The 16,132-nt window shown below is 41.5% G+C and overlaps 1 protein-coding gene across 2 annotated transcripts in view; it reads left to right on the top strand.

Moving 5' to 3' along the window:
* LOC109097371 overlaps window positions 1-16,132 on the top strand; it is a 453,088-nt gene that overhangs the window by 123,956 nt on the left and 313,000 nt on the right. The gene's annotated exons all lie outside the window — the stretch shown is intronic.

Below are 16,132 nucleotides of genomic sequence, written 5' to 3' on the forward strand. Positions count from 1 at the left end.
AAAAACAACAAGGCCGCACAATGACTGTCTCTCATCGAGAGCGGTGATTTAAATTCATCAGTAACAAGTGTAGTAGCTGTTATCGTACTATGGGCGGCTCTAAATCCTGCACTGAAATGCGTTTAAAAATATTTTGACTAGCCAAGGCATTCTTTCATTTGATCATTTACTATAGATTCAAAAACTTTTGCTAAAACCGGTAATTTAGAAATAGGGCGATAATTATTCAAATCAGAGGGATCTCCTCCTTTTAATAATGGCATAACCATAGCTGTTTTCCAAGATGTTGGAATTACATTAGTGGATAGACTCAAATTAAAAATTGATGCAATAGGTTCAGCAATAATATCTGCAGACACTTTTTAAAAAAAACTGGGTTCAATTTTATCAAGTCCACCTGATTGTCTTACAGTCTAAATTTAAAGTAAACTCATAAACTTCGTGTGGGCAATATAGGGGTAAAAGAAAATAAATCTGATTCATTATAAATTTGGTCGTCTCATCAATTTCCTGTTCATTAGTGATCAAACGAATTTATTGGTACCTGTTCATCAAACTAGCTGAAACAAAATATGATTATTTAGAATATTAACAAATCAGCCTTGTCTGTAATTAATCTCCGGTCCACACTTTTAAAACTTACATTGTCTGATCTGCCCCAAACTTTACGTTTGATAAGATTCCTGACCTGAACACATGCACATGACCATATTCTGTTTTAGTCATAGCTCCTCCTGCTGGCAACAGGAAGGCCAATTTCTAGTTATAATCCTAGCACCACTTAATGCTGAGTTCACACTGCATGATTTTCAAAGTCATCAGATCACCATTGCTTTGACACTGCACGACTATCTGGGGTAGCATTCAGCTAACACAATGCCTTACATAACCAAATAAACCAAAACTGGCTCTAATGTGGGCCACAGTTGATTTTAATTCTACCCCTGGTCTTCCCCACATTCCTCACGTGGCCCACATGCTGCATAGAATGGTAGCATTTTTGCAGTGGTCTTTAAGCAAGCCATGACACAAACACATTTTAGTTTACAATGAACCAAATAAACCATAAATATACATTATCTGGGCCAGATTAAGCCTTGAGGGATTGTTTTAATTTTTTGTCTTAACACTGTTTTCTGTGTTTTATATAAACTTGCTCTTCTGTAAAGCACTTTGGTCAGCCTGGCTGTTGTAAATGTGCTATACTAATAAAATTAACTTGAAATTAGGTGAGTTATGCATCAACAATACTCAACATATTGTAAAAAGAAATTTAAAAATGACCTGCATAAATCAAATAAGCTCCAGAAATGTGGCCTGCTTGGGAAAATCAATTTCAAGCAAAATCAAGCAATTTAGGTGACACAGATAAATATTCAAAGACACAATTACAAAACTTTAAAAACAGTTATTTTCAAGTATACACATAAACGAAACTACACACACCCACATAAACCTCCTTTAAAAGCATGTTTCAAAAAATAAATTGCTGGGTTTGTAGCTTTCTTAAGACTCATATCCAGATCACCCTGCATCAGTTAACTGTGTTACATCCTACTAAAATTAGCCATATTCTATTAGGCCATATTTGCATGTTATTTACTCATATTTGTAAGAACTCCCTTTGCTGTGGAAAAGAGCTTATTATGACATCAGAGTTTGAGCAGACACACTTTTTCTTGTGAGAGTCCTGCAGCGTTTTGGAATTGTAAGCTGTTCTTGCAGCTCACTGTTCTAAATGAAAGAATTTAGATGATGACTGTGAATTTTTTACATGTTAATGACATTAATTAGGAGTTGTTTACAAGGCAGAGAGCTGAAACCATTCAGTTGCACGCAAGTTCAAGATCATTAGTGATTCAAAGATTTCACATCTGAAAGAGAGGCGTACGTGTGTTTTCTGTGCGTACATTCATTCTATGAATCACACATACACATATCTGAGAGTTGATCGTAAGATCAAATTTAGGATGGTTTCTGTGCAACATTTCATAAATGAGGCCTGAGAAGTTTTTTTTTTTTTTTGTTTGTTTGTTTTTTCTTTCACTGTGTGGAGATACATCAATGCAGACTATGTCACAGCTGCACATTGGCTGTGTTTCAATCTGCTTAATTAATTTGTACATTAATTTGGGGCACTAGTTATGATACAATGTCTGCAGTATTGACAGTGACTTTACTCATGGAGACAGAGTTTGGCCTGGAATAATTCTGTGACTGAGACTCCATAATTAATTAACTACTTAACTAAAAAGGTGACTGAGATGCACTGATGTATTACAAACCACTCCATGTTTTTTTTTTTTTTTTTTTTTTTTTTTTTTAAATAGGCCTACCAAAGCAATGTCATCGGGATAGAAACTAATGCAAATATTCTGGAAAACAAATCGCAATATATGGAATATATCAGAATATAAATTGTGCAATATACAGTGTGAACAGTCAATCATTTAAAGGGGTCATGTGATGCGATTTAAATTTTTCCTTTCTCTTTGGAGTTTTACAAGCTCTTGGTGCATAAAGATGATCTGTAAAGTTGCAAAGACTAAAGTCTCAAATCCAAGATATTCTTTATAAAAGTTAAGACTCATCCACCCCCCTCCAAATGGCCTGTTCTAACACGCCCCCATATCTCTATGTCACTATGTGGGAAGATTTGCATAACGCTGGCCAGATGTTCATGCAAAGAAAGAAGGCGTACCTTTTATTCTCGTTGTAGTATTGTTGTTGCCTTCATGTTGTATAGAGGCTGTGTGTTTGTTTGTGAAAGTGAAACTACTTTGTTTGGCCTTCCAAGAGGACGATATCTGCTTCATCTTGCCTGGAGCTGATCCGTGCTGGTCGCTGAGAAAATACATCGACTTTGCACTGTGGATCACCGGATCGGCTTTCATCGTGGATGAAGTGGAGTCCAGCCCGGGGTCGTCACATGTGGTTGCCATAAGACCAACGGACGCTCCTTCATAAAATCCCCCGGCCGCGCTGTTCTCAAGTTCTGATGTCAATAATAGGCCCCATTTTAGAGATTTGCTAAATCTCAACTGTAGTAATTCAGTCATCTATTAGAATCTGCTTAACCTTTAGCTGTCTTTATTGTCTCATAGTTATGACATGAAAGACAGTAATAAGCAGAATGTAACACAGACAGCAAGCAGTGTCTGCCCAAAACCACATCTGGCCCACATGTATTTCACTCTGTCCAGATGTGGGCCAGATCTGGGCCAACACTACAGTATGTTACTGTCTGGGAAGGTTGGACACCACTGAGTATTTTTATTACATTTTTTTCACAGTGGGCGTAAATTTTTCATGGCCCCACACTGAGAGTTTGCCATCTGCTCTAATTGTATGGATACAGTATTAAGTTATTAATAATAAAATGTGAAAAAAATTATTACATTTTAAATGACAGCTGAAAACTAATCTCTTTCCTCACTATTTGACTTCATCCTAAAAATAATAAAAAAAATAAAAATAAAAATAAAAAATAAAACTTTGTTTTCTCTTTTTTCTTTAATCTTTCCCTGTCTAGCTTGAATGATGCTTGAAACTTGTCACTGTGGGCACATCCTGTGTCTGTTCGCCTCTTTAAGATGAATCTCCTGACGTCGTCCCCAATTATAAGTCGCTTTGGATAAAAGTGCCTGCTAAATGAATAAATGTAAATGTATTAAATATGAGTTAAATATGATCAGTGTTTCTATTATTTCTCTTATAGCTCCTTCTTTGTCAATAACAATTTCTCATCATGGTTCTATGTTTCTGTAGATTAAAGTGTCTGAGCAGGAAGAGGCCCTTCCCCTACAAACTTCATGCTGTAAGGAACATTTCTCTGTCTGTCCACCCACAGACAAACCACATTTCTGAAGAAAACCGACCACAGCAGCTTTCAGTTTCATGCAGAAGCTTAACTTTAATAAGACTAGCAATGTGAGATGCAGACTCTTTGTAACGTTTTACTTTGCTTCTTCTTTACACAACAAACTTAATTTTTACAATACCAAGGTTAGGCTTCACTTAAACTGCTTAAACTATCCTTTTGATCTGCTCTCTACTAAATGTAATAATAATGACAGTTGGGCTGTTGTTCACATGTCTGTTCACTGACTGCTTGCTGCACATTAAACACAAAACTTCAATCAGCAAGCTTCAGTAAGACTAAATGTCTGCAACACATATTCTTGCAACAGACATGAGTGGTCTTAACATTTTTGTGTTCTTGTTTGCTGAATCAGTTCTTCCTCCTGTGTCTAAACTGGATAATACTGGTGAGTTATAAACAGTTGAGCTAGAGTAGAATTCTGTTTCAAATGCATTATTTGTAGATAATATTTAAATTCATGACATGTTTTTTGTCTGCTTTTCCTGCAGTTGCAGCACATCCTGACTACAGCATCAACCATCAACAGAGATCCAGCAGCAGCAGCAGAGATCTGCACTGTCATAGAGAATGAGTCTGGAGGATGAGAAGGAGAGTGTGAGAGAGTCTGGGGAGCGGTGCTGTAAGGGCTAAAACAGACAGTCAGTTTGAGGACTGTGCGAGTCTACATAGAACAAAAGAGATCAGGTCAGTAAAAAATCACTCATATCAGTGCAGCTGTTCCTGCACATGTGTGACAGAGTTTCCTGATGTCTAGTTGTTGAGTCTGGTTGCTGATGTCATTGTTGAGCTCACAGCTGTAGGTCAATGTATTGAGTGAGTGTTTAGTGTGATGATGAACAGTGATTGTGTCTGTCATCTGAAACTTTTACATAATTAGACATTTCATTATGTAAATAGCTAAGGAAATAAGCACAGGACAAATTAGCTTCCCTTTCAAGGGAACTTCGAACTGTGTCCTCTAGGGGTCGCTATGGGGAACGCCTCGTCATGACCCGTGTCTGAAGCATACATTGAAAAAACACCAACAAGTTGGCCAGCGACAGCCCCTGACGTCACTACCGGTGCAACTATAGATAAATAGGGGGCGGGAGAACACGTCATTCTCTTCTTTGTCTTCATTGACTGTTTTGTTTGAAGTTAACAGCGTCTAGGAGTGCATGTTTTCTCACCAGAGGCTTTGCTCTGATACCTGCAGTTCACATGGCTCGCATACTGTGGTGTGTGTGTGTAGTGAAAAGCAACATTTCCATGAGTGAGTTCGCCTCTCACGGGAATAGCAATGCATACACGGCAGCAGTTTTTGCTCGCGCTTGATTCCTGTGGTAATCTAGCAAGTGGGCGGAGCGTGTTTAGCTCCCGCGGGAGCTGAATGCATGCTGCACGTTGTGTCGCATGTAAAGGATCTGATGGGAAATTTCTCCCTATCAGTAATTTCCTTTTATTTATGCTGCACTCCGGCTTAAAAAATAAAAATAAAATCATTATCATCCGCATCCACACAATGACACACACAATCTTGCCGTTGGTTGTTTGGGCTGTCTTTTATGTCATTTGCATGCAATGTCCTTGAGGGGGCAATTTGCGTGCATTTGTGAGCATTTTTTTCAAAAGAAAAAAAAAGTCTTCGCTCTCAGTTGTCTCTCTTTTCAAGGAAAGAGGGGCAGACGTCTGCTTCCCGCGAGCTGTTGGAGGTTATGGAACACGCCGCGGCAAGGTTGGACTTGCCGTGGAAGCATGCTAAGAAGGTGATGCCGCTAGGTTGTCTCGATGAGCGTTATCGTTCTGGCCATAGCCCTCCAGCTTAGATGAGCCTTCCATTTCTTCCTGACCTCCATACAGAGATCAAGTAGAAATGGAAGAGACCGTTTTTCTTACGCATCCAACGATTCCAGCATATGAGAATGCAATATTGAGGTGATATTTATATTTAGATGATACGGTTTCAGGAGGAGGTAGCTGAGTTGCGCTGCCCTGGCAGATATCGGGAAGAAAGTAAGGCTTTCTTCTAGATGCTCCGGTCTCGCCTTCCAAAATTTTCGGTACCTCCGTTGAGATTGTGGTCGAGACGTTCAGGGAGGTGAAAGCACACTCAGCGGCCTTCAATCCTTCATGAACAACCAGGTCTGAGCCCAAACAAAATAGGGGTCCTGGTCTGTCTCAGTCTGAGGATCAGAGACTGGCACAGAAGGCTATTGTCGCAGCTTGCGCTCCTCCCTCACCTGTGGGTAGGTGTAGGAGGAATCATGGGTCAAGGGAAGATTGCATTGCATTACGGTCTCCTCTTGAGCGGGGCTCCAGCACGGAAACCAGGGTGGGCAAGTATGATCCATTTTACACTGCTCAAAAAAATTAAAGGAACACTTTGAAAACACATCAGATCTCAATGGGGAAAAATATCATGCAGGATATCTATACTGATATGGACTGGGTAATTTGTTAGGAATGAAAAGATGCCACATTGTTTAATGGAAATAAAAAGGATCAACTTACAGAGGGCTGAATTCAAAGACACTCAAAATTAAAGTGAAAAAAGGATGCAGCAGGCTAGTCCATTAAGCTGAAAGTTCATTGCAGCAACTCAAACTCAGTACTTTGTATGGCCCCCACGTGCTTGTATGCATGCCTGACAATGTCAGGGCACGCTCCTAATGAGACAAAGGATGGTGTCCTGGGGTATTCCCTCCCAGACCTGGACCAGGGCATCCTGGACAGTCTGAGGTGCAACCCTGGCGATGTCAGATGGACCGAAACATAATATCCCAGAGGTGTTCTATTGGATTTAGGTCAGGCGAGCATGGGAGACATTCAATGTTATCAATTCCTCCATCCTCCTCGAACTGACTGCATACTCTCGCCACATGAGACCGGGCATTGTCGTGCACCAGGAGGAAAAAGGACCCAATGCACCAGTGTAGGGTCTGACAACGGGTCAAAGGTTTCCAACCCGATACCTAATGGCAGTAAGTGTGCCATTGTCTAGACTGTAGAGGTCTCTGTGTTCCTCCATGGAAATGCCTTCCCAGACCATCACTGACCCACCACCAAACCGGTCATGCTGAACAATGTTACAAGCAGCATAACATTTTCCACCGCTTTTCCAGACCCTTTTACATCTGCCACACGTGCTCAGGGTGAACCTGCTCTCATCTGTGAAAAGCACAGAGTGCCAGAGGCGGACCTGCCAATTCTGGTGTTCAATGGCAAATGCCAATCAAGCTACACGGTGCCAGGCAGTGAGCACAGAGCCCACCCTCATGAAGTCTGTTTCTGATTGTTTTCTCAGAGGCATTCACACCAGTGGCCTGTTGGCGCTCATTTTGTAGGGCTCTGGCAGTGCTCATCCTGTTCCTCCTTGTACACAAAGGAGCAGATACAGGTCCTGCTGATGGGTTAAGGACCTTCTACTGCCCTGTCCAGCTCTCCTAAAGTAACTGCCTGTCTCCTGGAATCTCTTACATGCTCTTGAGACTGTGCTGGGAGACACAGCAAACCTTCTGGCAATGGCACATATTGATGCACCATCCTGGAGGAGTTGGACTGCCTGTGCAACCTTTGTATGGTCTTGGTATCGCCTCATGCTACCAGTAGTGACACTGACCCTAGCCAAATGGAAAACTAGTGAAAAACAATCAGAAAAGATGAGTAGGGAAAAAAATGTCAGTGGCCTCCACGTGTAAAACCATTCCTGTTTTGGGGGTTTTCTAATGGTTGCCCATCTAGTGTACCTGTTGTTAATTTTATTAACACCAAAGCAGCGGAAATGAATTAACAACCCCCTCTGCTACGTAACTGACCAGATCAATATCCCAGAAGTTTAATTTACTTGATGCTATACTCTGATTAAAAAGTGTTCGTTTATTTATTTATTTATTTATTTTGAGTAGTGTACATATACTTATATATGTATTAAATTGCTGGTGGTTATGTGTGTCAGTTTTCTTTGCAGTGCTCAATCACAGAGTTTACTAAACTCTCGTCGGCATTATGTCCAGCCGGTATAATAGCCCTGATTCCGGCTTCATGCTTCCGGTATCAGGCGGCCAGATCATAGGTTTCTGAGGGGGCCTTCTTGATCATCAGGTCCGGCCCGGCACGGCACTGCAAGGAATTTCCTGGATGTCCGGCCAGGTCACCCTGAGGGGCTGCCTGGTCGCTTGGATATCCCTTTTTGCTGACGCATCGAGTGGGAAGTGGAGGTGGCAGTTGCGGTAATCTTCTTGTATATGCTGTCTCAGGTGATGCTGCCCTCGCCAGAGGTTTGTAATTTGAGCTTGCCTCTCCCATGCGGTTCGGCACCTCTGCGATGCTTAGGAAGCTTTAAGTACACACGCTAAGCTCTGTGTACTTTCTGAAAACCATATGGTGGTGAGTGTGCACGTTGAACACAATGCGCACTTTCTAAAATCCACATAAATGGTAAGTGTGCACGCTAGCACTTCGCGCACTTTCTAAAATCCACATAAGTGGTAAGTGTGCACGCAAGAATCTGCACACTTTCTGAAATCCGGTAAGGGTTACGTGCTCAGCTTCATTCCCTTTCTTCGAGTTGGTTAGACCTTGGTTCCTTGGGCTCCACTTAACCAGTGTGTTTTTATTAACACACTTCAAGCATCGCTTCCCTCAACAAGAAGGGCTATTGTGAGCCTGGCACTTCCCCTTAAGCGCCCGAGTTCTCTCCCCTTGTGAGGAGTTGAATTCTTCGCTCCATGGGCTGTTCTCATGGTAGTTTAGCAGCGCTCCCCTTTACCAAAAAGGGTTGCCTATGAGCGTGCTACTCTCTTTCTGAATTCGGAGTTCTCCTCTAACGTAAGAGTTGAGTTCTCTGTTTTTCCCAGAGCACCTGGCATCCAGCAGCATCAGGTAAACTAGGCCCTTCCTTCGCCTCTCTGATGCGCTGAGGTTTTGGCTAGCTTGCAGTACACTTACCCTTCTGATTCTCATGATCAGGCTGTAGGTCCAGCCCCCTCTCTTGTTGAGAGTTGGGGTTGTGCTCCATCAGCTAGGTAGCCTAACTGATGGCCATATCACAATGGAATATGCTGCAGGTTGACCGCCCTCTCTCGTGAGAGTTGGGTTGTGCTCCCTCAGCAAAATTAAATTATGCTAGCTGTTCCAGCTTGGAACATGCAGTAGGTCGAGCTCCCCCCTCATTGTAGAGCCTGTCGTGTTTGCCCCTCCCCTCAGCTAGTATATTTACTGCTAGCGCGATCCAGCATTATTTACATAGATCGAGTTGATGATCTCAACAACTATTGTTTTTGGAGCACCATTCTATCTATGAGCCTGCTCTATCAGAGTGCCACGAGAGCACCCCCCCCCCCCCACCAGAACAGTATTTCAAATCGATATGTTACTGGTAAGGGTGCATGTGAGAGTCTTTGCGCACTTTCTGAAATCACACACAGTGGTAAGTTCGCACGCTAGTACTCTGACGTTCTTTCTAAAAATCCTATTGGTGAGGGCTCGCGCAGTGCTTCGTGCCCTTTGCTTGAGTTGGTAAACAGCCCCATTCAGCTGGGGCACTGCTTCACCTATGTATATCTCGGATACCTATCTAAACAGGGTATTGCTACTAGGGATCTGTTGAGACAGTACCTTCAGCAAGTTTATGCAAGAGCAAGCGGTAGCCCCTGTGTGATAGGCAAGACTTAGTATAAAATGCTAGGCTCTTTGCCATATCCCTTTAAAGTCTTTAAAGCCTTTAAGGCCATGGAAATGGTAGTTGGGACTTAGTGCTTGCCATGATTCTGGCCTGCACTCCCCTCAGCATGGCAACATGGGTATACTGTTCCCCATAGCGACCCCTAGAGGATGCAGTTCGAAGTTCCCTTAAAAGGGAATGTCTCATGTTACGAATGTACGAGACACTGCGTCCTCTAGCTTCCTGCCATGCTTCAGATGCAGGCTTCAGACGAAGAAGTGAATGATGTGCTCTTCTGCCACCTATTTATCTATAGTCGCAATGGTAATGACGTCAGGGGCTGTCACCAGCCAACTTGTTGGTGTTTTTTCAATGTATGCTTCAGACACGGGTCACCACGAGGCGTTTCCCGCATAGCAAACCCTAGAGGACGCAGTGTCTCGTTCCCTACTCAGGGAACCATGGTTACATACAGACGTTTTTTACTTACCATAGACAGAACCACTGAATGTTTTTGATGACAGTTCAGCTTCAATGATCGTAGGGTTATTAATGTCCAGCCATGTTCAGTTGTGATGTTTTATTGTACAGCTTCAGTCTGTCTCTGAACTCCCTCATCAAAAAGATCAACATATACAGTCATTCTCTAATAGGCATAACTTACCAATCAGACACCATCAGCGCACAAACAAAGAAAGAAAACCAAAATGTAAAACATTTCAGTTGGTCAGTGAAAATGCACAAATCTAATAAGATAATTCAATTGAAAGCAACACTGATCTAACATACAATACAGAAATAATGGGACTCCTTCACCAGCAGAGTCTGACCTCTGTATCCAAACTAGTGCCTGTTATAATACCACATAGTTTGCCATATCACAACTACAGGTACATGGTAAATTGGTGCTTATGGAGCCTAAAAATTTTAAATGAGAAACTTAATAAATATACATAACGAGAATTATAGTGACTGGGAAGGGAAAACTACAAAGTTAAAACTATGCATCAATTCACTAGCACCAGTTTGATTATATTTATCTTTCTGACTCAAACTGAGGGCTCACAGGAAAGAAGGTCACCCGGCTTACGAGCCCCCGCAGGGACCAGGAGGCTTTTCTTGTCGGAAGTTTGCATATTCAGATTATCCCTGTGTCTGCATGGTTTATGCCGGGTATTTCCGGTTTCCGCTCACAGCCCAAAGTCATCCAGGTTAGGTTAATTGAAGGACTCTAAAGTGTCCCTAGACGTGTATGTAAAGACAAAGACATTGTGTATGGATTCAACTTGTTCTATGGATAACTGGTTCTCGGCCATGAATATAGCCATAGATGCTGGAATGGCATTAAGAAGAAAATAAACAAACAAACTGACTCAAACTAAAACCTGCTACAGTTTGATTTCTATAGAAATGTGGTTTGATCTGTTGGTGGGACACATATCTTGTAGTGTGAGTGTTGTGTTATTCAAAGCACGTGTGTTCAGTGTGTGGGTTGTAGCGTTTCTCCTGTCCTGCTACTACAGTATGAACAAGCTTTGAAACTTTAATCTACAGAAACCTGAGGAGAAAACGGCCTTTGACAGAGAGACAGAAAAAAGCAAAGAAAATGCCAGTGTATGTTTTACATGCCATTCACAATTTTACGTCTAAAAATTTTTTAATTTATTGTATTACTTATGTACACATAAGCATTTCGCAGATGCAACTTCCGCCACCTGCCAAGGCCTCAGACCCCTCAACAGAGCCCCAAAACCACCATAGTTCTGCCTTCTCTGCCAGGACCGATTTGAGGGCCCTTTTTACACTTTAGAGCCATCTTACTCCTATCGGAGTTTTAAGACACGTTGGATGGATGATCCATGTTAGAAGCCCCTTTCATCTGACTTCTCCAGGGAATGTAAAAGATGACCACGTCCACCCAGGCTTCAAAGCATTACAGCTAATAAGTCTGCATCCCATTCCGTTTTCAGCCTCTATTCATTCTTCCCAGGGAACTGTAAGTTTCTCCAAATGATCCAACATAATTGAAAGTGGACCAGAGGGATGATGCTCTGGCCAAATCAAGGTTGTGGTGAGCTATAAGGGTACATCATCTGGGGTCCAAGATCAAAATTTATGTTCCAACTCAGATCAGGATTAGAGGAGGGACCTTGGCCACCTAGGGCAGGGGCTATGTGGAGTCCTAACTACACTTACCGTGAAAACTGAAGAGATCAGCTGCTGTGGTGTTGCAAAGCTAGCCTTGTTTGACTTCTTACTTCCAGGATTCAAGCCAGTTTATGCAGGGACCACATCATGGCTGCCATCTTAGCAGCCCTGACATCCCCCCCCCGGTTTTTTTTGGTTGCTTTGCAGAAAAGATCATGGATGATTGTGGTTATAAAACGTTGACAGGCCGCCACCAAACCATACCAAAGGTGTCAGGTTCTGATGAATAGGAAGGGTGTTGTATGTGGCTCGGATAGTGAAAGCTCAACTTGGTTAGGGGTATTGTCCACATGTTACACTTTTGGTGATGGTCATAGCCACCATTGTTGTCAAGTTTGCCCTGATGATTGCTGACTGGCTGTGATTCCTGCCGGTCTCCACTTCCATCTTTAATACCATCTGAGATCAATGCAGGTTTCGTTTTTCTTTTTTTTGTGGCTTTGTCCATCGCTTTGGAGGCATTCCCACATCGAAGGCCAAAGTGTCCTGCCTGATTGTACTCAACCCAAGCGATCCTTCTAACACCGTCAGCTGGTACGCGATGGCCTGATCTACTACACATTTTGAGTGCATTTCACTTGTGTCTAGAATGGACGTGAGCCTTTGGAGTTGCTGGATGTTGAGCGTTACATAGTGAGTCTCTTAGCTACCGAAGTGAACACCCAGAGCTGGACAGATTTCAAAAGGGACACTGAAAGTGTTACTTACGAACAGTTCAGAGCTCGGAGAGGCCTCATAGTAGACGGACTCACAGCCATTTGCATGTTTTGTTGGTGGCTCTGAAGTCCAGCTTCTCAACTGCTGTCAAGGTGATTACGAAACACAGCATACAAGAACATCACCATGGTGATACAGCGGTGCGTATAGGTTTGAATCTCATACCCCACAAAAGACCTGAAATTTTCCTGGGAGAGAAAGTTTGGGAATTTGTTGCTCATAGACATCCAGTCAAATGTAGGGACACCACAGCAGTTATACTTGTTACCTTTGTCAGGTTGGCTTAAATAGTATAGAGCCTTCTCTGAGAACTTTGTAACAGGTCCGGGTCTGCGCAACAGTGGAAAGTGCGCTCACAGCTGGACCTTGAGAACCTCTGAGAACGATGTGACCAGGATGTGAGGTTTTGCCTCCACTGTAACAGCTAATCCAGCTCCTGTAGGGAAAAGGAAGGAAAGGAAACCGTACGTGACAGTGTGCGCGAACAGTATGGTGACCCATCCTCGGAATTTGTGTTCTGCATTTAAACATCCAAAGTGCACACACACAGTAGTGGGCTTTAGTGTGTACACTTGGACTGGGTGCGTCGTACACGCAGTTATTCAAGGTCATCCATTGAGGACTCATGTTGGTCTGCTGTGTGAATGTCGTAAAATCAGTGATGTTCGTCTGCTGTTACGTTGTAGTATTACATTTACAGACTGCCAGCTCGGCATTCCTCAGGACTGGAGCTATCGACCAGCACAAACATCAGAATCAGTTAAATAGCATTGGAGGATTCACACGCACACTCTTAAAGTGAAAAGCCCAAATTTTAACCGAAACTGCAGAAATAAAAACCATGCAGAAATAGCATTGGAGGATTCACACGCACATCCTGAAAGGTTGCATGTATTGTCAGAACACCACCAGCATAATAGCCTGTTTCCTGTTGAGGATCCCACCAGTGCTGATTGCTGTTTAACTGATGTTCTTCAAAAACAAACCAAGATGCCATTTATCAGTTCAACAATATCATTTAAGATGAAGATAAAACATAGAAATATGTCAGTCAAACATTGACATTTAGCCAAATAAATAACATGGTTATACTTGGCAAATATTGAAAACTAGTGTCCTAAAAGAAATGTAGTTACTTATATTTGTAGATGGTAAAGGTGATTCCTGGGTTATGTTAATAGGTTTATCTCTAGTAGTTCGGTTGTTTGCATACGGCTTTTGAGTAGGCATACTATACTTAGACAGTATGCAAACTACTATAGGAGATGTCCATTGTGTACATCTCGAAATGCCATTATTTTCAACATGGCTGAATGATTAAAAACAAAAAAAAAACCTTGGATTGCATTGAAATCTTGCATTGCTGGAAATAGCAATGCTGAACTACAGACACACACACACACACACACACACACACACACACACACACACATCCTGATTCATATGGGCTAAGTATATGATGATTTTTCAGATTTAATAGAATAAAATATTAACCTGTTTTGTCGAACAGTAGCATTGATGAGTTCAAAATATGTAGTAAAGTGGGTTTCTCTTTTAAAAGCAGTTGGACAGTTTTATGTGAGCAAACAAAACAAAACAAAACAAAAAACCTTTAACCACCCAGGACTGGACAGGACGGTTTCACACATTTTTTTTTTTCCAAAGATACAATTACGAACAGACATCAAACCCAAACGTCCAAGCAAAGTAGGCACATGTCATGCAGAAGAAGCTGTCAGACGCACGAAGATCAAAACCACAGTCTGTAGAGATGTAATTAATCACTGCCACCGCAGTGTTCTCCCATCCTTTTGATGAGTAGTTTTGCCTCCACGTTTTGCCTTTTAACTTTAAGAGGAAAAAATGAAAAATGCCTACATTGGGATTGATAAGAGTAACCATAATGTTCATCGTATTGACACCGCCACCCTTCGCAAGGTAAATTCTTTTGAAGTTTTTAGATGGAGACCATTTAATTAAATCTGTTAGTTAATTTATCATTCTTTCAACCTCTTTAGGAAGATCCTGCTATATGTAGCTCTTGTGATTTCCCTGATGCAATATGTGGTGATTTTCACAAATCTCATAAAACGCAGTCTGAGTCTGAGGTTCATTGCAGGAGAGTTGTAGTGAAAAATGATTCACACAATCTGGGTCGTATACTCACGAACAAAACAACTGGCGTTTGAGCATCATCTCTATCGTGGATTGGTGCATTCATCCACATTGATCCATCCTCTGTGACTTTCTGTAAAAACTATGCTTAACACAAGATATAATATTATCAATTAATAAAGGATGATATACTGTATACACACCAAAAACCATGGGTGATACGACCAATGGGAACTATGTTCGGAGGATCACGCGAGAACCGCGGTGACGCGAGGAATAATGGTGGTAGGGGACAATATATTAGGGACCAATCGGCCACTTTTATTAACAGCTGGAGAACGTTTAGACAATTGGATCGTATGGATCACGATTGACATAGCTTGCATTTACAGTATGCGGTAGAGTCAGGTGCGCACAGATGCTGAGACAATTCCAACACTCACAATGGTGTAAGAGTTATGCAAATACGATTTATACATGTAGGAATACCCGCCTTACAACATCAGATTCAGTAGTAAATGGCTTTCGGGAAAATGGGGAATCGATTGGGAGCATAGAACAGAAACATTTACTCTGTAGATAATGTTCCATTAATTTTCATTGATACTTACACCGATTTTCATTTCATGAATCCTTTAGATAGCCGACAATGTGGAAATTTACATTTAAAGATAGTTAGTAGATTTCACAATGATCTGGTACAGCAGATGAAAATAATCCAAATTAAACAACAGCAGCAGCTTTATTACTCTGAAATGGGGGGAAACTGATTAGATTAATAAAATGCCATAAAAGTGTTTTTATAACTTACCGATCAGATTCCACCAGCACAAACTGAAAACAAACATGTGAAACATTTTCTGCAGTTGTTCAGTGTCTGATCTAATAAAACCACCTGCTAAACCAACTGCAGAACTGTTGATGTGTTGTGTGAATCTTCCTATGGCAGAGTCCGACCCTCCTAGTACACATGATGCATTCGCACAAGTATATGTCTATAGTTCATCTGGCTGTTATTAAAAGTTGAACTGTTCTTGAATTGGTGAAATATTTCACTATTTTTTGTAATTCAACTATTCTTTCTTTAAGGTTACTGTAAGGAAAAAAGGACAAAAGCTGTCACTGGTTGTGGCCACCACTTTCTTAAAATTTATCTTATAGACCCCTTTAAGGGTGCATTTTTAAATGTGCCTAAAAGTGTACCGAGTTCTATCGTATAAAGTACCCTTTTGACAACCACCCCAGAGGCAGCTTTTGTACCTTTTTGTAACTTCTCCTGAGAGTGTAGTTTCCCTGGCAGTTCAGTTTTAAAATGGATTTAAAAAGTAAAAGGAATATTGTGTGAATTGTAGATGAAGTACATTTCATTGTACCAACCCCAATTTAAAGAAAAGGTTTGAGGCATTTTGTAAAAAGCACTTATAAATTCAAGGAAACTAAACTCATTCACCTACATTTACCTGGACAAAAAGTACAAAGGAAAGTTTTTTTCCAATGTTTTCACGTGACTAACTTTAGTTCATATTTTGCTAATATAAACTAATTTTGAAACAGAGGCCAAAATAACC

Source organism: Cyprinus carpio, chromosome B22 (genome assembly GCF_018340385.1).
Source record: "Cyprinus carpio isolate SPL01 chromosome B22, ASM1834038v1, whole genome shotgun sequence".
NCBI classification, from domain to species: Eukaryota; Metazoa; Chordata; class Actinopteri; order Cypriniformes; family Cyprinidae; genus Cyprinus; species Cyprinus carpio.